Consider the following 26077-nt stretch of genomic DNA (forward strand, 5'->3'; position numbering starts at 1 on the left):
TGGGTGGCAGCATAGGCCACCCAGATTAGTATGGCCATGGGTGGCAGCATAGGCCACCCAGATTAGTATGGCCATGGGTGGCAGCATGGCCCTCAGATGCCAGCATGGTCTCAGGTGGCTGCCTAGAGCCCTGGTGTCTGTGTGGTCTTTGGTGGCAACTTGGGTCATGGACATCAACACAGACCCTGGCAACGGTAGATCATGGACTCAGACACGGTCCTCGGCAGCAGCCTGGGCCCGGATGTCATCATGGCCCCAGGTGGCTACACAGGTTGCCCACATCAGCCTGTTCCTTACCACCTTTGCCTCTTCAGTTCTGTCTCTCTCCACAGCACGTGAACTGTTCCTTTCTCTCTCCCATTTCTCCACCACATATTTGTTTATGGTAACGGTGCCTGATGGTTGGGCCTGTGGGTGTCTTCTACAGGGCTGAGCAGTGCTGGGCAGGCCTGTGGATTCTCTACATTTTTTAGAAAAAAAGCATTTTTTGTACTTGGTTAAGAATGCTGAATATACATGTGCGTGTGCATGTGTGCGTGTGTGTGCACGCTCACGTGCATGTGTGTGTGTGTGTGTATAAATCTGTACAGGTATGAATCTATCAATATGTAGAAAGATACAGAGATGTCTCTACTGTTCCATCATGAAACAGAAACTTTTATTCAGTACTTATGCTTATTGGTCCTCATTTGGGTCACATTTCCCCCCCCCCCCCCCCCTCTCTCTCTCTCTCTCTCTCTCTCTCTCTCTCTCTCGGTGGTTGGTTGTACACTGTACAAATGGCCTACCCACTAACTGTGTTAGCATTCCTGAGACCTGTGACCCTGTTCTGGAGCAGTGTGTGCTGGGGTGGGAAGGATACAGTGAGGATAGCCCGCGACAGCAGAGACCCACAGAAGGCTGGTTCCAGGCCCTGGGCTGGTGCCCTCTGACCATGAGCATCAAATAGGCCCCACAAAGATTCTCCTTTCTGACTTGCCATGCCCTGAAAAAGGACTGAGTAGCATTGATTAGGAAACAAACTCATTTTTTCCTCCCGCATTTCCTTGTAGTTCTTTTGACCTTTTCTTGAGTTCTTGAAATGTCTTTCGAGCTGCAACGGATGGCCATTGACAGGAAGAGAGCCTGAGCTAATTTTTCCCAATGGTTTCTTCTTGTCAGCTGGAGAGAAGCATGAACATGCCAGTAAGTGGGCACTCCCGGAGAGAGCAGGCTGCTTGGTGCCGCCTTCTGTAGAGGAAAGAAGTTCAGGATCACTGGAGATGGTCAGCCACAAAGCAGCTGTAGCCGAGAGCGCACTCCAAGCAGGCAAAGAGCAAGTGCTCCAGCAAGGATCTGCTGGAATAGGTTTGTGTAGGTGGGCAGAAGGCTGGGGACCTTCAGTCAATATTCCTCAGAGCTACCGTCTGAGGTGGCCATGGGTATAGAGCATCATGGGCTCGAACTGGGAGGGGAAGATTTGTTTTCCACTTCCAAGGAACTCTAAGTAGGATGTTCAGGTTCTACTGGCTTTTCTTGCAAATAAAGATGGCTAAATTTAAAGGCCATTTAAAAGCTGAGTGTGGAAAGATGACTTCCTTATTTTTAAAGTTGCATTTAAAAATATTTTTATTATACAAAGTACCATTTCCATATGACCTGTCTATACATGTACACAGCATCCTTGTTCATGTTCTGTCACCCTCTTCCCACCCTCCACTGATGTCTTTCCAGACAGCTCCCCTTCCACTTTCATGTCTTAAAGAAAAAAAAGGGGGGGGGCGGGGTTTCTGTATACTAGAGTAAGCATGTGGTATACGCCTTTCTAGGTCTGGCTTATTTCTCTTAACATGATATTTTCTAGTTCCATACATTTTTCCTGAAAATGTCAGTTTTGCTCTTCACTGCTAAATGAAACTCCACTGGACACACATACCACATCTCTTGTCCACTGGTATGTTGACAGACTGCTTTGTTCGCCTGACTAGGGCTGGTGAGGGAATGAAGAAAGGACAGACATACAGGCACACAGACGCATGTACAGAAAAGCTGTGTGCACTCTGATGGAGTGGCACTAACCACCAAACAACAACCAGGAACCTCAGTGTGCTTACTATATACAGCACGGGGGAGGGGCTTGCCAGTCCTTGTAGAAGGTGACCGGAGTTGAACAGTCTCAGGAGGCTGCAGTTGCTAGTTTTTGCACACCAGGTCAATTGTTCATAAACACTTTCTGAGCCTGACTGGGAAAAATGGGAAGCTTTTCCAGTTTCCCATGGGTCAGAGGTCCTGGTCCTCGACATGGCCAGCTCAAGTCAAATACACGTTCATTCAGAACTTCACTGGTGGGGACTTCACTTGCTCCCTACAATGGACACCGAGGCTGAGGCTATGACGTGGCCACTGTGAACAGGCCACAGTCAACGCAGCCATATAAGCATCTTCGTGGTCAGCTGACTTGCACTGTCCTCAGGAGTCGGACAGCTGGATCATATGGTAATTCTACTTTTGGTTCTTTGAGGAACCTCCACCCTGATTTCCACAATAACTGGACTGCTTTAAACCCTTGTCAGCAGTGTGTAAGGGTTCCTTTCTCCCTGCATCCTCATCATGTACAGAGATGGTTTTAGAAGCGATGGAAACCAAGGAGTCAACTTGGTGTAATCAGGAACAAAAGGGAAAGGAGTTTCCGATGCTCCCCATGTTTGCAGCCAGGGGTTTTGCTTCTGCATAATCAGCTTCGTGTGCTGTACTTGAATCTTGATTTCCACCTTTCTCATCTGCCCTCTACTCTGGGAAACATCTTGCAAGACTTGTCTCTGATGGTATTTTACATATATTTCTCTCTTTCCTTTTTAAAAAAATTATTATTTTCATGTGTGTGTGCCTGCATGAATTTGTGTGCCCCACATGTGTGCAGATAGGTGCCCATGGAGGGAGGCCAGAAGAGGGTGTTAGATTCCCTGGAACTACTGTGAGCCATCTCGTAGGCACAGGTGACCAAACTTGGGGCCTCTGCAAGAGCAATTGGTGCTTTCAGCCCATCTTCTGCATGTGCTTCTACAGTACTGTTTGTCATGCTGTGAAGTTGGCTCAGCAGGCAAAAGAGCTTGCCACCAAGCCTGACGACCTAAATTAGATCCCTGGAACCCACATGGTGGAAGGTGAGAACTGATTCCAGCTGAGCAGCCACAGGGGACAGACTCCAGGAGACCCTCCTCCCTGCTGTGGGTACCCAAATCTGCAGGTACTTATTTAAAATGATGCAATGTTTGCCTAGAACCTATTATACACATCCTCCCGCACACTTTAAACAAGCTCTGGATCACTTGCAATACCCGACACAAAGTAAATGCCATGGAAATAATTATTATGCTGTACTGCTTAGGGAATACCTGGAAGAGAAAATGTGTGAACGTGTTCAGTAAAGGCACACTTTCCCAATTCTTATTCTTTTAATTTTTAATTCCCATGCTTCTCTGTGTGTGTTCATATGTGTGCATGTATGAATGTCTGAGGACAACTTTATGGATTAATTCTCTCTTTTCCACCATGTGGGTCCCAGGAGATCAAACTCAGGCTATCAACCTCAGCAGCAAGCACCTTTACCCACTGAGCCAGGTCTCAATTATTTTTGATACAGGATTTTTTTTTAATCTGTTGCTTTAGAATCCTTGGGGTTGGAGGGCAGACTGTATGCTGACTTGCTAACTTTTCTTCATCTATGCTTGGTACATAGTAGGCCCTCAAATGATGTTTATTGCAAAAGCAGAATGGCTTCCTAAGGTCTGGAAAAAGAAAGAGGAGATTCTCTATGGTAAACAGTCTACCATGCCATCATCTTCCCAGAGGCCCTGTTTGGGCAAAGTTATCCACCTGCATTTGTCTATTCTCCATGACTGTTTTGTGTTTGTTTGTTTGTTTGTTTGTTTGTTTCTGGGAGACTGAATGAGGAAGGACAAGTGAACTGGGACTGATTTTTGTGGTAGGCATGCTTATGTATGTAAGCCAGTGTCTGGCTGGCTCTATTAGTTCTTTGAGAGCTATATAAGGTGAACAGAAGTCATCCCTCTGTGCTGAAGGACATGCTCAGAGGACCTGGAAACCCAGGTCAATTCCCCATTGCCCTGGTAACATCCTTCAGCTGTAGGGTCAGGTTCCTGCAGGTATCTGTCATCCTATACTGATTTAAATACGGTTGAGATTCTACACTGACATCTCCACTTAGAAGTCAACATACGTGACTCTGGAAGCAAACGATAGGATCTGCACCATCATGTTTCCCAGCAGCCACTTCTCTCAGGCAAGAGTTAATTTCCAGAAGTTTCTACCAAAGCATGGGTTTCTAGAAACTGTCTTTGAACTTTGGTGGTTATTGGTAGGTACTTAACAGTTTCCTTAAAACTCTCTTCCAGGGCTAATTTTTTTTTTTAAGACAATGATAGGGCTCTTAAGACAAAGATTGGTTTAGAATAACTTATCCATGAAGTCCATTAAATTTCAACTATGAAAAATATTCACTAGAAAAGTCATTCTGCTGTAACATTGAAGGTTCCCTTTAAGGAAGAGAGTCTAGGAGTCTTTCTACAAAACAAAATGGTTTTATTTTGAGTCACAATATTACAGATCACTTGTACACTGACCATGAGCCTGTCTCCTTCTATACCTGTGCACCAATCTTCAAGAGCAAACATTATCCACAATTTGGTTTCCCCCTAAAATATGGAAGACTGCAGCTACAGAACTTCTGCTGCAAGATAGAAACTTCTAGAATCATTTGATAAGGTATCGTTTAATTTTTCTTCCTGGCATCTCAGCAGCCTGAGTAAGGTCTAAACGACTTTAGATCCTGTATTAGTTACTTTTCTGTTATGACAAGCAACCGAAGGGAGGGTTTGTTTCAGCTTACGGCTCTAGAGGGGAAGAGTCCATACTGGTGAGGAAGATGGCGGGGTGGGGGAGGGGGCGGGCAGAAGGCTGGCTGAACACATTTCAGTTGTACCGAGGAAGCAGGGGTGGGGGTGGGGAAGGAGGGAGGGAGGGAGAGGGGAAGAGGAGAGCAAGGTGAGGCTTTAAACCCTGAAAACCCATCCCCAGGGATATACTTTCTCCACCAAGACTGCCCTGCCTAAAGGTTCTGTAACTTTCCCAAACAGCACCACTCACTGGGACCAGGCATTCTACTACAAGAGCCTGTGGGGAGACATTTCTCATTCAAACCACCACACACTCACCTGCTTAGGAAACCTAGGGTCTAGTCTTAGCCCAAAGGTCCACGATCCAAAGGAACGGCTCGGCTTGCTTTCTGTGTGTGTGAGCCAGGTCATTTCCTACCCAGTGCACTCAACACAGCGTTCACAGGGCAGCTCACGCACAGCCTCTCATGCCTGAAGCATTAAATGCTTAAATAACTCGGCAGTGAAGGAGTGAGCTTGCTTCTTGGCCTCCATCCAAGCTGTTGATTTGTGCACAAATTTGGAGACGGCTTTTCTGGAAGGCATCACTTCTGCCCATGGGGGAGCAAGCAGTTTCTGACTCTGAGATGCTCTCTGCTTGGAGTCAAATGCATTACACCCCCGGCGCGGGGTGTGCACTAAATGTCTCTCCTCGTTTTCAATATTCAGGCAGACATGTTCATGCTCGGCAGAAACTTCTCTAGGGAAGAACACTCTTTCATCCCAGTGTCACATCTCTTCCCCCATCAGCATCCATCTTCTGGTTAAGCCAATGCGGTGACACACGGACAAAAAGATGACACTGATTGGAACTGGCATATGGGATGTAGGATGCTTGAGTGACAGGCCTTTGCAGATTTTCATAGCATCAATCACGGTGTATAATTGATGATTTAGATGTTGTAGTCTCTGACTCACTTGACTAAGAACTTATGGAGAGCAAGAATTATGCTTCCTCCTTCATTTCATATGATCGATATCAAACTAATGTCTATATCCACAAACAACACTCAACACACAGTGGGTGAATGGGTTGTTTGAATTTGTGTCCTCCAAAGGCCCTGTGTCAAAGGCTTGGTCACCAGCCTGTGCTGTTATGTAGTGGCAGAGGAACCTGTGAGAAGGAAGAAGTGAGGCCAGTGGGGCTCTTAAAGGAGATGTGGGACCTCAGAAACTGCCTCCTATGCTTCCTGGCTGCCAAGAAGTGAGCAGCTTCCTCCAACATGTACTCCTACCATGATATACTATGCTGCCACAAGCCCCAAAGCAACAGAATCAACCGACCATTGCTGAAACCTCTGAAACTGTGGGCTAAAATAAACCTTTCATCTTTATAAGTTGATTGGGTATTTTGTCACAGTGACATAAGACTGTGTAATATAGCAGTTAATATCTCTACAATACACTGATCCAACCCTGACTTAGGGGTGAGCTACAGCATTAGAAGAGAATGTGGTATGTTGAAAGATGGCTTCCCAGGAGCAGTATCTACATCAGAACCCCCCAAATTTCTGAACATGTAACCTTATGCAGGAAAAGAAATCTGGCAGAGGTATTCAATTTGAAGATTTCACAGTACAAAATCTGGATTATCTCGGTCCTAAATTCAACAACAAATGTCCCTAAAGATACAGAATAGGTGAGTACATAGAGAAGAAAAGATTGAGGTAGACCAGAAGTTCTCAACCTTCCTAATGCTGCGAGCCTTTAATACAATTCCTTGTGTTGTGGTGACAAAATTATTTTCATTACTACTTCATAACTGTAATTTTGCTACTATCATGAATTGTAATGTAAATATCTGTGTTTTTCAGTAGTCTTAAGCAACCCCTACGAAAAAGTCATTTGACCGTCAAAGGGGTTGCGACCCACAGGTTGAGAACCACCGGGTTAGAGCGATGCAGACACAAGCTGAGGAATGCCAGGAGCTACCTGATCTCAGGCAAGACAATGAAGGACTCTCCCCTAGAGCCTCCCGAGGGAATGTGGCCCTACCCACACCTACACATCAGACCTGAGGATACCAGAGCTCAAAGAAGCCAAATTTTTACCTTTTTAAATCTCCAAGTTTATATTAATGAGTTACAGCAGCCATAGGAGATGAACATAGAACATAACTTGCTTTGTAGAAATCCATGAAAGCCTGGCATGGTGGCTCATGTCTTTAATCCCAGAACTCCAGAGACAGAGGCAGGTGGGTCTCTGTGAGTTCAAGGCCAGCTTGGTCTACATAGTGAGTTCTGGGCCAGCTAAGGCTATATAGAGAGACTCTAACTCAATCAATCAAACATATCCATGGACACCAACCACAGAACTTGGCTCCTGACATCTGAGAGGCTAGCTGAAGGAACTCTGTTGACAGAGCACATTCAGGGGACATGGACTGTATTGTTGAAATGGGATGGATCTTGGGCTACAGTGTCATAGTAGTGAACACTTACAGTCCTCCATAGTTGTGTATTTTGGATCTGCAACATATGCTGCAGTATGCATATGAGTAGACCAGTAGATACTCCAAGCTTTGCACTTGGAGAGAGAGGAACACTTTGGAGAGGGAATAGGTACACAGAGGACTGTCCTCTCATGAGATAGGCCTTTGAGAACCCATCATTTGTCATTTCCAAGGGTCAAAAGAAAAAGGCTTTCTCTTCCCAAGCCAGAAACGGTCACTGAGCAGATTGGCCCAGCTGCTTCAGAATGTCCTGTGTTTGCTACCCCAGCCTGAGATCCCTCTGTCTCATGGGAACTCAGCCCATACATGGATGATAGGTCACCACAGTGAGGGCTGCAAGGAGGACACAGCAGCCTGCCTAAGCAACTGCATTGCATCCGAATGCTTGTTCATAGGGAGGAAGAGATCAGTACTATTAGGGTGGACATGACCTGCACAGTAGCTTGGCTGTGCTGAGACACTCATACCAGAAGGACACTGGCTCCTGTCACAGCAGGGCACATGTGACTCCAAGCCAGAGTCTGCCAAGCAAGTCACACTCCAAGCCACACAGAAGCAGAGTTCGCTGTTACCCAGCCTGACTTCCTGCTATCATGGCGGAACTTCTCTGCCTTGTCTTTTGTACCCTTTACCAGAAGGCTGGTACTCTCTTTTCCAAAAAGATGCAAGTGCCATAATTTTTGTCTGTCCTTGCAAAGGATTTTTTAAAAAAAATTTCAGATATGAAGTTTGGAGGCCACTTGTCCCTCTCATCTCTTTTTAGTAAAAAAAGGAAACAGGATGATGGTTATCAGGCACAAAGAAAGAAGGTAGATTTGCTGATGAGCAGGACATGATGAGCCCTCCAAAGGTCATGCCAGCCTGAGGGGCAGGTGACAAAAAGCCATCCTCATTGGGTCACCAGGACCGGCTAGGTGTCCCTGCAACCAAAGGCAGGAAAGAAAGGGAGAGAGGCTATGGTCTTACCTACTTTAACTTCATACTTAAAGAGGGTGGAGGGAACTAAGCGAATTTTAATTTAATCATCACACTGACAGCTGGCTGAATGAAAACGGAAGGTATTTATGTAGCTTAAAATCCTTTTATAGCTCCCATCCATCCATCCTTTTTTTTTTTTTTTTTTTTTTTCTTCCTGAGACAGTCTCAATATATAGTTTAGGCAGGGCTGGAACTCATGATCCTGCCTCTTCCCAGGCACTTCCACTGCAGGTGTGTATTACTATGCCTAGTGATTCTTACATTCATTCATTCTCTCTGTGTGTGTGGACGTATTCACGCATGCTTAAGTGCATGAGGAGGCCAGAGGTCAACACTGGGTGTCCTGCTTAATCCCTCAGTACCTTAAGATTATGAACCAGGACTCAGAGATTCAGTTATCCTGGCTGGTCAGTGAGACCCAAGGATCCCTGTCTCTGTTCTCCAGGGCGGGATTACAGGGATGTATTGACACACCTAGCTTTTTGTGTGGTTTCTGGAGGACTTGATTCAGTCCTCTTCCTTGTGTGGCTATTACAGACAGCAGCCATTTATCTCTCCAATCCCTGTTTCCCCCCCCCCCCATCACCTCTTCAACACCCATTTACTGAATGTCTGCATGGGCCATGCTACAACTATGCTTACAATATGTAGCCCTTTTCTTATTCTACCTTCTTGTAATTACATTGTGTTGTATCACATATTATTGTATTTGGGGTCAGGAGGTGTTTGGGTTTGAATGTAAAATGTTCCTCATAGGCTCGTGTCTTTGAACATCTGGTCCCTAGCTCTTGGGTCTGTTTTGCAAGGTTGTGGAACCTTCAGGAGTTGGTGTCCCCTCAGAGGAAGTGGGTCATTGAGGACAGGCCTTAGTTTATAGTCTGGCTTGTCTGTTCTGTCAGGCTGTGAGGCGACAAGTCCCAGCTGCACATGCCTGCCACATGGAGCCACCTGCCGCCATGCCTTCATCACGGATTGTACTCCTTCTTTTTTTTTGGTTTTTCGAGACAGGGTTTCTCTGTGTAGCTTTGCGCCTTTCCTGGAACTCACTTGGTAGCCCAGGCTGGCCTCGAACTCACAGAGATCCGCCTGGCTCTGCCTCCCGAGTGCTGGGATTAAAGGCGTGCGCCACCACCGCCCGGCTTGTACTCCTTCTTAAACTGTGAGCCAAATTAAACCCTTCTTAAGTTGCTTCTTGTCAGGCATTTGGTTACAGTAAGGAGAAAACTAATACAGAAGGATGTCAGCATTCACCATTCATTCATTCATTCATTCATTTATTCATTCATTCATTCATCCAGCAACTGCCCCTTCAATGCCTGTATTATGCCAGGCTATAACTGGGCAGGGCTTTCTTAGGACTATACTCACTATGTGTTTCATCCTAATTGCTTTTGGTTGCTATGATAAAAACCATGACCCACAGCAACTTGGGGAGGAGAGGGTTTATTTGGTTTATATGCCCGGATCACAGTCCATCATCAAGGGATACCAAGGTAGGAAGGAACTCAAGCGATGCAGGAACCTGGAGGCAGGAACTGAAGTGGAGCCCATGGAGGAATGCTGCTTCCTGCCTTCCTCTCCATGGCTTGCTCAGTCTGCTTTCTTATACCACCCAGATCCACCTGTCCAGAGACAGCACTGACCAGTGGACCAGGCCCTTCTACATCGATTATTAATCAAGAAAATGTCCTGCAGACTTGCCTACAGGCCATCATGATGGAGGTATTTTCTCCACTGAGGTCTTATCAGACGACTCTCGCTTGTGTCAAGTTGACAAAACACTAGCCAGGACACGTGTGTCCTGTCAGGTGCTACGCTGTTATCTTGATTGCTGTCGGTTTAGGAGGGAGTATGGCAGAATCATTTCACATCAGCTCTGGGTGCCGGGGAGGGGGGTTGTCTGGGAGCAGAGAACTTACCACAGGTGAAATCTGACCCATCACATAAGCAGACGGTAGATGCAGTCTTAGACCTTGAAAGTGATCTGACAGAGGACAGAGAAGTGAAGCTACATCTGTGACGTGATTCAGCTAAGGTGGGGCACAGGTAGAATGGTGGGTCATGCCTCACACCCCACAAACATGGTTCCCAAAGCCTCATGTGCACAGCTCTGTGACAGACACATCTGGCCCTGGGATGTGGCTGGGGCACAGGACATTTGGGTGCTTTGCCCTCTCTTCCACTCTTACTGCTGAAGGAGGAGGCATGGCTCTTCTCTGTGATCTGCATGTAAACTAACTCAGATAAAGGTCATTCTGGCCTCCCTCCCTCCCTCCCTCCCTCCCTCCTTCCCTTCTTTTTCTTTATGTACTTTTGTTTGGTTGGTTTTGGAGGTGGTATCTTGCTATACAGCCTAGGCTACCTTCCTTCCTTCCTTCCTTCCTTCCTCCCTCCCTCCCTCCCTCCCTCCCTCCCTCCCTCCCTCCCTCCCTCCCTTCCTCCCTCCCCCCTCTCTTTCATCAGCTTGTCAGGAGTAGGAAAGGTCTCTTTTCTTTGCATAATGAAAGCCAGGCTTAGAGCCTGGTACATGAGAACCACTCACTGAATCATGGCTGAATGCAAATCTCTAAATGAGAGCTAGAGAGCCTTATACAGGCTGGCCATGGCCAGGCTCTCCACTAATGTCACGTGACAGGAGGTAGGGCGATGCTGGGAGAACTGTAGACACAAAGCCTGGGCATAGGGGTTTGGGATATGGCAGAGGGGACCCCAGGTCTACCACAAACATGAGTGAATTGAGTTGTTTATCTCCCTGTGACAGAAGACCCCATCACTTCATCCTTCTGCTTTGGGATATTTGGGATATTTCATCCACCTGGAAGATCACCATCGGAGGGTTCTTGTGGGACCTCGGAGGATGTGACCCTCTCTGGGTCCTGGGCAGTGTGTGGGGACAGGACTTAACTGCATTGGGTCAGAATGGTGGAAAGACACCAGTGACAGGCAATTGCCCTTTCTAAGTTTCTCTCTGTATTGCTCTGCTCTCTGAGAGCGTATTCTGGTACACAGAGGAGGCTCAGACAGTCAGATCACGCTGTTTTCTCATTCAGCCTGGCTGCTGAGCCTATTTGCCAAGAATTCCCCAGGGGAGAGCACACCGGGAGGGCTGGTCTCAGGCTTTCTTTTTTTTTCTTTCCATTTCTTTTATTTTCTTTTCCCCTTTTGAGACAGAGTCTCATGTAACCCAGGTTGGCCTTGAACGTGCTTTGTCATCAAAGATGGGCTTGAACTCTTAATCCTCCTGTCTGCACCCCCTGAGTGCTGGGCTTCCAGGGGTGCACCAGCACACGCAGCTTGGCCCACCATTTCCACTAGCGAGGGACAGGCTTTTTCCCTGCACTTGCATTAGATGGCTTGGAAATTCATGAGTTGAAATAAGAGAAGCCTGATGAGGACCTGCCTGACACCATCCCACCCTTTTCCTGGTTCAAGTACGAGTTCGTTGATCAGTGAGTGACCTTCAAAGATTCCCCTCTCCTTCCAAATTCCATCATCTCTTTCCAAAATCTGTCACCACAAATCACAATATATTCTTATTTCACTGTCACTCAACATCCACGTAGAGAAAGCACAATTTTATATGTAAGTATAAAGAGTCTTACTTTCCAAACCCCAGGCCTGTGTGTTTTTGCTGACGACACATTATTTATAATCATTCTCTTAGCAGTATCCCTGGAGAGGGGTTTCTCTGTGAGGGGACAGGGGTAATAAATGGTGATATGTTATAGCTAACGTGGTGATATTTATCCCAGAGCTATGAGACTGGTCCCAGAGCTTGCCTTTCACACAGATGAAGGAGCCCTGATGGCTGACTTCAGAGATGCCTATACCGTTCATTACATGACTGAATATAGCTGAATGAAAACGTAAATAGTAACTTCTAACATTGGAGTTAAGGATGATTGAGTTAATTCATTCTACAGTGCAAATAACTGATACGAGACCCTAACCCAAAGCAGAGCAGAGAGTGATAAGAGTCAGGAGAACAGTCCTGTCGGGGAGAAGGGATAAGGCCACAGAAGAGGGGAGAATAAATCCCAGGAATAAATCTATTCTTTACTTTTCCTCGTCCAAGGTCAACCAGAAGCCAGTAGAACAAGATCTCAGTTCAGGGACTGCCACAGACACCTCTGTGACTCAGGATCATTTTCAAGACTAGAGTACTTGCAAAGGTCAGACAAAACTGCCAAAGCTACACCCAGGATCTAGAGTAGTTCTCAACCCGTGGGTCTCGACCCCTTGGGTAACCCACTATCTCCAAAAATATGTACCTTACAGTAGAAAAATTACAGTTATGAAGGAGCAACGAAAGTAATTTTATGGTTGGGGGGTTACCACAGCATAAGGAATTGTATTAAAGGATTGCAGCATTAGGAAGGTTGAGAATCACTGATCTAGAAGAATTTTTATGAAACTACAAATAAGTGTTGTTTTATTTTTAAACTTCACCCATGGGAGTGGGTTAGGGAACTATAAAACATATTTTACTATAGAACATGAACATGTATACACCTCAACATAGATTACGCAAAGAAAACAACAACAACAACAACAACTTCAATTCTAAAAACCCATCTTCAATTCTACCACCCTTAACAGCATCAAGAGTCCTTCCCATCCCGCAGCTTTAAGGGGAGATTTCAAGATGGCATCCATGGCAGTCTACCCTGGGTAGAAGGCAAATACTGGCTCCATCAGCTCAATTCGGGTTGCTGTGTTCATTCTGAGCCCTGAGTAGGTTATATGAGGGAGGGGGCTTGGGAGACTCGCCCCTCCCCATCGTCTTATAGTCTTAGGATGTAGCTTACCTGAAGTGTCGACTTTCCACATAGAACTGGGTTTGGAGTCGGTTGCACACTGCTTGAGAAAGATCTGAACAGCTGTGTGTATGCACATGGTGTTGCTGTGGTGCACACGTGAGCACGTGTTTGAACCTGCACACAAACTGGGAACGGCGGCGTGGGCTGTGTGAAGCTTGCACTCCTGTCTCCATCTCTGGCTTGAAAATGAAGCTTTTCTTCATAAACTAAGTCAGGCGGTGGGAACAGGATCCAGAAGATCCGGGGGAGTTTTTCCCATAATGCCTGCTGCGCCCGGAAGAAACAAACCTGGCTGTGCGGTGGAAGGCAGGGAAGCCCATCTCCAGGTGAAGCCGACACGGATAATAAATACCATTTGCTGGCACGGGTTCCTGAGGCAGAGCCGGCCACAGGAGTCGAGGTACCCAGGACGCGAGGACCCCTTACAAAGCAGGCATTTATGAACTGGTTTGCCCTCCACTAATTAATTCCCCAGCCATTCACCAACAGTAACAATCCCTTCAATTAGAGGCCGGGCCCTGGAAAGCCCTGGTGTTTATTGGAACTGACATCTGCATGGCCAAGTGTGACTGTGCTAATACGGAAATGCACAAAGGGACCCGAAGCCCTCACCCCCCCCCCCAACTTTTAAGCGAGGATTTGGCTCTTTAAGGAGTTTTTAATTTGTGGGTTTGCACTCTGGTGGTTCGCCAGTCAGCACTTCACATCTGCTTCTCCTTCATGGGCTCTGATGTGCCCTGTTCTGGGTTCTGTCGTGAGCTCATGGAAGGGACCTCAGACACCCTAGGGACAGATCTCCTGGAACTAGAGTTATACACACCCCCGTGAGCTGCCATGTGGGTGCTGGGAACAAAACCTGGGTCCTCTGCCAGCGTAGAAAGTGCTCGGCAGCTGAGCCGTCTCTTCAGCCCTGGATTTTGTTGCTGTTGTTGTTTTGTTTTATTTTTTGTTTTTTGTTTGTTTGTTTCCTTATGTTTTTAGGAAATTGTTTCATAATTACCCTGTTCTCGGTAGACACCAGGCTAGATGGTACCAAAGTGGTTAAGGGAGCACACTCCTGACCACTGGGAAAGAGGATTAACATAAGCAAATTCACAGATCACTGCAAGGCAGGATTAAGACAGGCTGGTACTAAGAGGGAGCCAGGGATAAGGGGGCAGGGATCCAGGGAAGATGCAGGCAGCTGCCTGGCCAGCTTTGTGGAAGCTGTGGCTTTCACAGGCATTCACAAGGAGTCCAGAAAGTGAGTCAGGGGACCGGGTCATTTGAGGGCGTGCGCTCTGGGATGAGTGAGGAACCCACTGTGATGCAGAGCACAGAGTTGTACTGTATAAGTGGATAGAGCACCTCGTTTAAGACATGGCTGGCCAGGGCATTGAGTCTGCAGGAATTTAGGCAGACGGGGACCAATGGGATATGGGAGTTACTTCAGGACCGGAGAAGCAGAGTTAAGATAATGAGGTAAAAGACAGAACTAGGACCCATAACTGAAGAGGACTCCGGCGTCTGCCCTGCCCTTGTAGGATGCTACCGTGTCTTGGATATGGTTTGAGGGTGTCCCCCAAAGTTTTGTGTGATAGAATCGTGGCCCTCAGTGTAACAGGGTTGATATGGAGGACCTTTAAGAGAGAGTGCCTAGGGGGAGATAACTAGTTCACTGGGACACTACCCTAGGAAGAGGCTAATGTAGCTCTGCTAGGGCCTCAGTTACTTCCCTCAAGAGTGGGTGGCTATAGACACGATGAGCCCCACAGGAACCCTCTTGCCTGTTGTTTTGCCATAATCTGTCTTTCAAACATCCCCACCATTGTACTAACACCACCTCCATGCTTACTGTAGCCAGGGGCATCACCCCAGGATCTTGGACTTCTAACCCCCAAAGCTATGATAAAAGTAAACCTCTTTACTTATGCGTTCCTCGGCTTTGGATGTTTTGTTATAGTAACACCAAATGGACTGAAGCAGGCTGGGAAGGAGGTAAGCAAAGGACAGTAGTTTTGTGGTTAGAGCTGAATGTTCAAAAGATGGCGAAAGCTTCACGTAGGACAGGTCAGAAAAGGGCAGGCTTGGGTGGGGTGACAGCTTAGTTAGGGAAGTATTTGTCTTGTAAGCATGGAGATCTGCCTCTAATCCCCAGCACCCACATTAAGATAGCTGGGTGTGACGAAGTGCACCTATAATCCCAGCACTGGGGAAGGGAGAGACAGGCAAGTCCCTGGGGCTCACTGGCCACCGCCCTGACCTACGTGGTGAGTTTCGGGCCATCAAGAGACCCTGTCTCCAAAAACCAGTGTTGACAGCATCCAAGAGGACAGCCTAAGGTTATTTTCTACTCTTGATGCGTGCATACACTTGTGTATATGCACCTGTGCGCGTGCACACGCACACACACACACACACACACACACACACACACACACACGATATGCAGGGGAAGATGATATGCTATAAACAGAGTTAGTACAAACAGACGAGGCATGCCCATTAAGGGCACTGAGGGACAGTGCCCCTTGCAGAGTCAACAGTGACACAGCAGTAGAGAACTGGAGATGGTACAAGCTGCTCCCACACTTGCCAGCACTTACAGAGTGCTGGCCATAGGCAGCTGTGTTTCCGAGAGCTTTACGGGAAGTAAGTCACCTGATGCTCTTGATGAGCATGGAACCCTGAACAGGGATGTGGAAGCTTAGTTCTGTCAGTCTTTCACCCCAGTCTTCCAGCATAAAGACCTTGTTAGACAGGTGACAAAGCCTGTGTGTATTTTAAGGCCCTGTGTAACTCAGGATGCAAGTTAATACTGGCTGACCTAGAGAAAGGACCCTGGGCTCTGGAGACCTCAACCTTGTCTTATCCAACGCAGCAGGAGCATCAGGCTGTGAGTCCCTCTGCTCACACACCTGCTTTTCACTGTTTCCTTCTCAGTGGCTTCTAGAGCATCTATGTCCCAGATCCTCCTTGAAGGCTGAGATCCCAACTTTTGGGGTTCAATTCCACTTCTTCCTGTTGTATCTTGTATTGCCCAACACCCCGGCCTGGTCTTCATTCCCCCCTCTCTTCCTCTGGCTCTCCTGTCATTAACAAAACTCCCCAGACCCTTGCAGAGCCCTACAGCAGAACTGTCCCGAGAGAGAAGCAGTGGATTTAATAAGCTTCCCCGTAAATGGCCTCAATCCCTTCCAGTTGATTAGGGGAGAAAACAAGGATGGACTGCAGGACAGTTGCCGCGCGGGAGGCGAGGGAGGGAGAGAGAAGAAAGGAAGTCTCCCAGATCCCGGGCCTCAGGGACCAAATTAAGAAAGCAGCACCACTTATTCAAAATCAGATGAATGTCAGCGGAGTGTTTGTCAAACAAACTTGTCATTATTTGTCACAATTTGAGGACGTATCCGTCAGTCGTCACACTGGAGCATGTAACAGCTATTTATAGCTGCCAGCCGAGAGTTTTAACTCATGCAGGGCCAAGGCTCCACGGTATAAACAGATTTATTTATAATGATTGCGTGGCTATAAATAGTTTGGTTTGGTGAGTGTCGAAGAACAGCTCTGGAATGTTCTGCCGGTGCCAGCGGCAGGAGGGCTGGGAGATGCATCGTGGTTTTTTTTCTTCTTCTTTTTCTTTGGAGACTCTTTCTGGATGTTCTTGGTCAGGGTACACCCCTTCCTCAGTGTCCCCCTTCGGAAGGGGAGCAGTGCTCCTCAGCGTTTCCAGGAGATGGTACAAGTTACTCACTTAATTAACATCTGCCCCAAGATCCTCTTTTGAAAGGGAGCCCAGTCCAGGGCTTTGCCTCCTTTGTGCCTATTCATGGACAATGAACTAATTACAGACTCTTTTCTCCCGCAGGGTTGCAGGGGTGGGGGCGGTGGGGGGGTGGTTATCCTGTTATTCCAATGAGCAGGGCAGCTCTCCAAAGGGTTGTGTATAGCTTCAGACTTAATTTGAACGACAGTGTCCTCTCTTCCAAAATAAGAGTTTTTCAGAAACTTACTAGTTTCTTATGTCAGTAGAACCCAGGTTAGGGGGAAGGGTGGGAAAGGGGGATGTACCAAGGAGAGGGAAGGGAGTGTGTACACATAAATTGTACTTGGAAAATACATAGGTCCACCAGTGTAAAACCTGATGATTATAGTGTTTGTCACACGGGCAGTGACCATCCACTGTTGGGCCTCTACCCCTGCCATGTGGAGGTTTCTGGTTTCCTACGTCTTCCCAATTCCACCCGCCAAAAGTGCTCATATGGCTGGACTCAATCTTATTTTGCATTTTTTTTTCCCAAAAAGAAAAGGTGTGTCCATGAAAAAGAATTTATTGGATCTTAATTTGCAAGATTAGTTCTGGTTCATTTTATTGCTGTAATTTAATACTCATAATGATTTTCTGACACATATGTTTTAGCAGCAAGAGCTACTTCCTATTCATTTTTCATTTCGATACAGCTAAAGTAGATTAGGCGGGATGGCACACGTCAGGGAGTGTAGCACCCGGAGAGAAACTGGCACCACACTACTGCTGTGGCTCCAAGCCAGCAGCGAGGCTCAGCTGGGCACTGGGGATGGGACAGCATAAGCAAGAAGTCCAACTTCAAGAGCTGTTGCTTTGTTTATAGTTTCTATGTCCTTCCGGTCATCATCTACATCATCATCATCGTTATCATCATCATCAATACTGTACTTCTTTGTCTGAGGATGCCCGTGAGTCGGGCTCTATCTAGTTAAAAACCACTTCAACAGCTCTGCAGGTGATATAGGTCATAGGTTCAAACTGATAGTTTGGTTCTCTGGATGTCAAAGAATGACTCCCTGGAAGGTTCTGGCAAAGCCAGCGTCAGGGCTGGTAGAAGTCATTAACGGAGAGATGGATCCAGAGAGCGTTTGCCTCTTTTCTGGAACCCCAATGTTGCAGGACCCAGAGGGAGATCTGCCCATTCTGACCCTAGTGCCAGGTGGCAGGGCCCATTCAAAGAAAGTCAAATTCCTGACTTGAATCTCACAGGTAATGTGCTTTTGTTTCTGCACAGACACCTCCTCCCATATGTCGCAGGCTCTCTCCGTGTTTGTAGAGAGTGAAAGCAGGTTTCGCCTCTTCTGGAATTTGACAGTCTCTCTGGGAACTTAAGTTGTGCATTTAAAAAGGGTGCCCAAGGCCAAGGTATAGGAAATCCAAGGGCATAGTGTGAATTGAGTTGGATGGCCAGGTGGGCAGTTCCACCAAGTGGAGTCCTCATTTATTTTGGGAGGAGCTCTCACTATATATGCTACGAAGACTAATCTAACCTGCTATGAGTCCACCTTGCAGGAGCCGAAGGGGAGACTATATGGCAGATGGATGCTGCATCAACTTTCTCCTGCATTCTTCCAGTTCCCCTCTGACTTCGTAGAGACTTCATACCTTCATACCTATTTTTTTTGTTTGTTTTTTGTTTTTGTTTTTTCGAGACAGGGTTTCTTTGTGTGGCTTTGCACTTGTCCTGGAACTCACTCTGTAGCCCAGGCTGGCCTCGAACTCACAGAGATCTGCCTCCCGAGTGCTGGGATTAAAGGCATGTGCCACCACTGCCCGGCCATACCTATTTTTTAAGATAATTTTCACTCTTTTTTTCGAGACAGGGTTTCTCTATTAACAGTCCTGGCTGTCCTGTAACTCCCTTTGTAGACCAGGCTGGCCTTGAACTCACAGAGATCTGCTTGCCTCTGTCTTTTGAGTGCCGGGATTAAAGGTGTGTGTCACCACCGTCCAGCGTGCGTGCCTGCTTGCTTGCTTCCTTCTTTCCTCCTTCCCTCCCTCCCTCCCTCTCTCCCTTCCTTCCTTCTTTTCTTTCTTGAGAAGGGTTCTCAATGTTTAAAACAGGACAGATATTTCCATGCTGCTGACAACATATTCGTGTTATCAAGCAAGTCATTTCATGGAGGATTTCTGTGTTTAGTTGGTGTTTAGTTGGTAAAAACACCACTAATTTGTGCCATACAAAATGTGAGTCTGATTCAGCCTATGGCGAGTGCTTTTGTTTATTTTTCTTTCTAACAGTTGCCCCCAATGCAGCTGAGGAAGGTATGCTATGAGAGCAGGGAGCCCCTGAGGATCTTCTTGAAGTAGCTGTTAGGATGTTCTACACCATTTCTCTTCTCAACAGAGGAGGGAGAAGAACTGAGGGTCTCAGGGCTTCCTCAGCATCATTAGACGTTCACGAGACAGAGTTAGGAAAGAACTATTGTCTATTTCTTCACAGGGAAAAAAAATTCGTACTTGTTAAAAATGGACAGATGTGCCCTTATAAGAGTTCATCATGGTGACTCAAGATAAAGGTTCTGGGGGCAGGCAAGAATATGGCTCTGAAACTTTTGATTTCTTCCTTCCTTCCTTCCTTCCTTCCTTCCTTCCTTCCTTCCTTCCTTCCTTCCTTCCTTTCTTTCTTCCTTCCTTCTTTCCTTTCTTTCTTTCTTTCTTTCTTTCTTTCTTTCTTTCTTTCTTTTTTCTTTCTTCCTTCCTCCCTCCCCCCCCTCTCTCTTTCCTTTCCCCCTTGCTTCCTCCCTTCTTTCCTTTCTTTCTTCCTTCCTTTTGTTTTTTTTCTCCTTTTCTCCCTTTGAGAAAATGGACAAGGGTGTTGTGTATGTGTCTCACTCATTTACTTCATCTTATTTTTTGAGACAGGCCTCTCACTGAACCCAGAGCTCACTGATCCACCTAGATTGGCTGGCCAGAGATTCCCCAGGGATCCCCTTGTCTCTGCCTCCCCAGTGCTGGGATTACAGGCACATGCTGCCTCTCCTGGCTTTTTAACGTGGGTGCTGGGGTTCAAACTCAAGTCCTCATATGTGAGCAGCAAGAACATTCCCCTCTAAGGCACCTCCCTAGCCTCCGTGGTTCTTCTTTCTTCTTGATGGGGGCTTGCTGGCAGGTAAATCCCACTTCTGCTAATTTACCCTCCATTTTCTCTTCCATAAAACAGGGAGGAAAATAATTGACAAAATAGCAGTGGTCCCAGGAGGGTCGGATGGAGCAGCAGAGGCCACGTGCTGGGTCCTGGCACGTGTTTGGCAGTGAGAAGAAAATTTAAAAAGTAAAGCAAACCAAGCACCTCATTACTTCCAAATGAGGCTCCAGGCTCCTCCAGCTTGGCAGGATTTGTCCCAGAGATGTTCCTGGGGATGAGCCCTGTTCATGAGCAGACTTGGGCACAGACAGCTCTGATCGGGTGGGGCCCAATCAAGGGACAGTGGAGGTCAAGCCCCATCCAGCAGACAGCGTGAGTGAGAGGGATCTGGTGTAGTGAGAGGGCTCAGGGAGCGTGTCTGCGTGGTTGTGTTAATTGCTCTCACTGGTGTGGCGAATATCTGAGAAGGCCTGTCTGAAGAAGGAAAGACTTATTTGGCTTATGCGTTCAGGCCAGGGTGGCTTGGGACAAGGCCAAGCGTCACGGCCGAAGGTGTGACTGCAGGTAGAAGGAAGCTGGTCACATCATGACCTGCAGGAAACAGGCACAGAGGTTTGGTGGCAGGATACACCCACCCTCGACAGCAAGACTTCCAGGACCTACTTTCTCCAAGCAGACCCTATCGCCTGCTGGCTCATTCTGCTATGAACTGATAGACTAATCACTGATGAGGTGAGGGCCTCCTTATCCACTCCCCTCTCAATAGTGCTGCCAGCTGGGGATGAAACATTCCATCATGAGCCTTTTGATGCTGTCACAGAGGTGGGTCCCACTTGGGAGCTTGACCTGCCCCCCATTGGAGGTGGTGCTTGGCTCCAGGTGGGAATCCACTCCATCACAGGGACAGCCAGACTGTCTGGCTGTAAACACAGGTGTGTGTGATCTAATCCAAGGTACAGGCGTGGGTAGTTGGTACACAGATGAGAGACTTTGAACAGAAATTCATTTGAGAGGGAGCTATTTATAGGAGACTATTTCTGGTAGGTCAGGTGAGTGGGGACTTAGTCTGTTAGAGCTGGGGGCTGTTGTCTACTCACGCGATCCATATGATTTCACACTCCTATCCTGGGAAAGACTCTTTGCACATGAAATTATCCCATTTAATCCACCAGCAGCCTGTGAAGTTTCCACGGTACTTTACAGATCAGGATGATAGAGGCCCAGCGAGATTTAAATCACACGCTTAGAGTCACAGATCAAAGTGAAGCCTAGCAGGATAACGGACAGCACTGGTTTCAAATGTCTTCAGACACCTCTAATTCTTAACTCTCCCCTCCTGTGATTCTGCTGGTGGCGTGGTAGCTTTGATTTCCTGGGAGATAAATCATGGCTTCAGTGTGTCTTAGCAAGTGGCCCAGTCTGGTGCCGGGCTTCCATGCATTCCTGCCTTGCCTACGACACCACCAGCCTGGAGATATGGGCCAGGACCACAAACTGCTTGTGCCTCAGTTTCCTCATCTGCAAAGTGGGTTTATGAGTGCTGTCTTCATCCCTTTGACTCGCTGTAACAGAATTCCTGAGAGTAATTTATAAGGAAGAAGAAGTTGTTTCCTGTAGTTCAGGAGGTTGGGAGATTTAACAGCATAGCCCTGACATGTGCTGTGGTTTTAGAAATGTCCCCAAAGTCTGTGGTCTTTAGGCTTGGGTGGGAGCTTGTGTCTGAATTTAGAGATGATGGAACCTTTAGGAGGTGGATCCCAGTGTAGGAAAGGAGGTTACCGAGGGGGTGTCCAAGGACAAAGCACCCCAACCTTCTTCCTATTTCCCTTACAATTTTCTGGTTGCCCTGAGGACAGACCTCCTGCACAAGACATTTTGACTGTGGTATGTTGTGGAATATTAGTTTAAGATGTGTTACATTTGTTGATGCTGTGGAATATTTGTTTAATGATGCAAAGATGTGTTGCATTCTTTTATGTTGCATTTGTTTAACTCTGTAAAGCTGTGTTACTTTGTCTAAAACACCCAATTGGTCTAATAAAGAGCTGAACAGCCAATAGCTAGGCAGGAGAGAGAAATAGGTGGGGCTGCCAGGCAGAGAGAATAAATAAGAAGAGAGAGAAGAGGAGGAGTGAGAAAAGGAGAGGGAGAGGAGGATGCCAGGGGCTAGCCACACAGCCAGCCATGGAGTAAGAAGTAAAGAAAAACATATAGAATAAAGAAAGGTAAAAAGCCCAGAGGCAAACATAGTTAAAGAAGAGAAACAGGTTAATTTAAGTTAGAAAAGCTGGCTAGAAACAAGCCAAGCTAAGGCTGAGCATTCATACTTAAGAATAAGTCTCTGTGTATTTATTTGGGAGCTGGGTGGCGGGCTCCTAAAGAGTAATAAAAACCAATTACAGTGGTATGTGATACTGCCATAGGCCCAAGTGTCAGTGTCTTTTAACCGTAGACTGAAACTGTTAAAAGTCAGGAGCCAAGATAGAATTTCCCCCATATAAGCTGGTTATCTTAGGTCTTTTGTCAGAGCAATGGAAAAGCTGACTTACATGATTAGGAGGAACCCTCTCTTTTTCCTCTTTAAGTAACTCGTACTCACGGGACCCCACTCTCATGGCCTCCTGAATCCAGTCTTAATGATGCCCCTCAAGCCTTCACCTTCAAAGATCCCCAGTACATGAGTTACATTCCCAGCACATGAACTTCTGGGGACACGTTCAACTACAGCAAGGGTATCAGTCAGAATTCTCCAGAGGGACAGGAAGAGGAGAGGGACATTTCTCTTGAGGAACTGGCTCCTAGGTAGAAATCCTGAGATCTGCAGGGTGGATGAAGGGGCTGGACACCCAGCAAAGGGCTGAGGTTAGCTGTCCAAATGCAAAGATCAGGAGCCGAGTTTCCATTTCCTCCAGGGGGTCCAAGGGTTCTGAGGAAATTTGGTTCTTTTTCCTTGAGGGTTTCAGCTGACTGAAGGAGACTCTTCCACATGCAGGGTAATCTATTTTACTCAAAGGTTTTGGAGTTAATCTCACTCCAAAATTAACTCCATACCTGGATCTAAGCAGGTGTTTGACCAAGTATGTGGATACTGTGCTGGGTTGGTGCACTGGATTAACCAGGACCTGTGGCTGATAAGATCTACTTTCTAAGACTTACATATGGATCACCTGAGCTGATATACATACAGAGAATTTAGTGAATATGTTCTCACTAAGTTTATCCATCTTTCCTTCTGGAAATGGACACTATCTCTTGCTGTGGCTGTGATGAGTCCTTAGTGTCAAATATTCCTGGTCAGCAGAGTTCTCGTCTTTGACCTTCTCCTTGTAGCTACAAGAATCTGAAGGCTTCCTGTGTGGCCAGCCGGGTGGGCAGAGTCCGAGTTCTCCTGGTACTTCTACACACCAGGCTGCTAGGCATGGCTTTTCACCGGGGTCCTCGAGAAGCCCAGGGGGAGAGATGCTGCCAGGAAGGGCAGCCGAGGACAGATTCCCTGGGAACTCTGTTGTTGTTTATACCTTGACAGGAAGCAAACATCCTGTTTAATTTCCCTGGCAGAGAATGCCTTGCAGGATGGCTCTTGGCCTGAAAATCGTCCCTGTTGTATCCTGACCTCCCCTAGCCTGGAAGGATTGTCCCCAGAATGGGCCTTTCTACTCCTCAGCCCCTTGTCACCTGCCTCCCCCTTAACTCCAAACTGGGTTCTATCTCTCTGGGACAGCTGTCCCCTGGCTGGCCTCTCCCTACCTGACCGAGGGAGATACCTTTGAGAGTCAGGCTGCATGCAGCATCTGTTTAGAGACAGGGCAATTTTCATTTGGCCTTAGGATTAAAAAGAGGGCTAAATGCAAAAGATTTGAGAGGACAATGGAGAAGAAAGGCCGGGGAAGGAAGAAGCCAAAAGAAGGGGTGGGTACCGGGGGGGGGGGGGGGGGGCTCAAGACACCCGTGAAAGAATCAACCCAGCTTTCATCTCCAAGTCTGATCTGTTTTGTGAACCCTAATGGGAAAGGTCATGAATTTTAAAACATGTCTCTCTAGCCGACAGCTCCAGTCATAAAACCAGCCCTGTCTGAAGCTCAGCTGCCACTGGAGGCTGGGCCCAAGGAATCTGCAGACAGGGAGGCAGGGGAGTGCAGACCCCTGTCAGCAAGTCAGAACAGGCCAGTCTAAAGACGTCTGCTTGGGCAGGCTCCCAGCTGCACTCCGTTCAGGTCTCCAGGCCTGGCATCACGCTGGTGCTCACTGCTGTCAGTGGCAAAGCCACGCAGACACCTGCTACGTATCCCCTGCTCACTGCTCTGACTTCCGAGGTTCGGGGAGGCAGCAGAACCACTGGGGACTGCTCTTTCTCACCAGAGTCATGAGGATAGGCCAGTTTAAGAGATCAAGGGGACCCCTCTTCAGGAGCTCTTCCCAAAGGGTGAGTCTGCAGACTCCCAGAGCCTGCAGCTAGCAAGTTTGCTGATGGACTAGACCCCTGGGAGGGCTGTGATGGTTGCCCCAGTGTTTTCTGGGATTGAAAAGGCCATGGTGGCCTTTGTCCTGGGGGCAGTAGGAAACTGCCAGTGTCTCTTTATCTGTGAAAAGTGTCTGCTTTTGCTTTGTTCTAGTTAAGACAGGGGCTTACTATGTAGCCCAGAGGGGCTATCCTCCTGCCTCAGCCTTCTAAGTCCTGGGATTACAGGTATGTACTACTGTGCCTGGCCAAAAAAAATTCACACTCTTGCAAATATAGTCTGCGTTACAGGGAAAGTCTTAGAGGGTGCTCTGTACAATATAGCCACAGTTTATATAAGGAAAAGACTTTATCACAGAAAAACATACGAGATACAAGATTTACAACTTTAACCATTTTAAGTGCACATTTGAGAGACACTAAACACATTCTAGCCCTGAAATCAACCAAGAGAGAAATCACTGGACACACTGGTAAGGGATTTTCTTAATCAGGAAGGTTCCATGTCAGTGTGGGGACAGCTCAGTGTGAGTGACAGCCAGAGAAGAAGAAGTCCGGGGAAAACTTTTGAGTTTTGCCTGCCTGACTCCTGGTCATGCTTGCAGGTTCACTCACCCTGCTCTGTCTTGTTGAGTTCATCTGCTCTGTTGCCGTTCTTCTCTATCCTTCTAACCTGGACTGAAGACCAGCGGCTCTCCAGGAATCTTCCAGGCTTTCAGCATCCAACTGGGATTGTCCAGCTATCTGGCCTCATGGACTGAACAGCTACAGGGTTCTCAGGCTCTCCAGCATGAAGATCACCATTGTTGGGCTAACCAGACCATTTTGTGTAAGCCCATCTAATAAATTCACCTTTCCTGTGTATCATTCTGTCAGTTCTGTCCCTCAGGTGAGGACACGGATTACACAGAATCTGCCCTTTTGTGATCGACTTGTTTTACTTTACATGTGAATGACTTCACTCATAAGGTGTTACGACATCCTCAAGTTTGTTCCGGTTGTAGTATACTTTTTAAAATTGCGGTAAAATTATATACACACACAAGGTACTGTTTATCCTTTTGATCTTTGTGAGTGTGTGATTCAGTGACTCTCCAGACAGCCACAGTGCTACGTGACTACCAGCTATAAAACTCTCATTGTCCCTAGCAGAAATGATACACCCACAAATGGAAATTCCTCACTCCGTTCTCTCCCCTGTCCCTGGGAACCTCCATTTTACTCTTTACCTATGTGTCTGCCTGCTGTAGATTCCACAGATTATCTTTTTCACTTGAGGCTCTGATTAAAACAGAATGGATTTGGAAAGTGCCCTCAGAGATCAAGACCTGCACACAGTGTCACTTCATTGGAGATGGGTCCTCATGGTTTGCTGCAGAGAGCCATCTGAGGCAGGCTGACCCCAAGCACCACAGAAGAAGACATGCTCTATTGGGAACTGACTGTCTGGGACAGGTGTGTTGAGCTGTGGACAGGGTTGCAGGAACCAAAAGAGGCCCTTGGAAGACGTGTTTTGATCCCATCTCCAGAGAGCAGCCCCTAAAACTCAGCTCTTCACCTAG

Source organism: Peromyscus eremicus, chromosome 5 (assembly GCF_949786415.1).
Source record: "Peromyscus eremicus chromosome 5, PerEre_H2_v1, whole genome shotgun sequence".
Taxonomy (NCBI): domain Eukaryota; kingdom Metazoa; phylum Chordata; class Mammalia; order Rodentia; family Cricetidae; genus Peromyscus; species Peromyscus eremicus.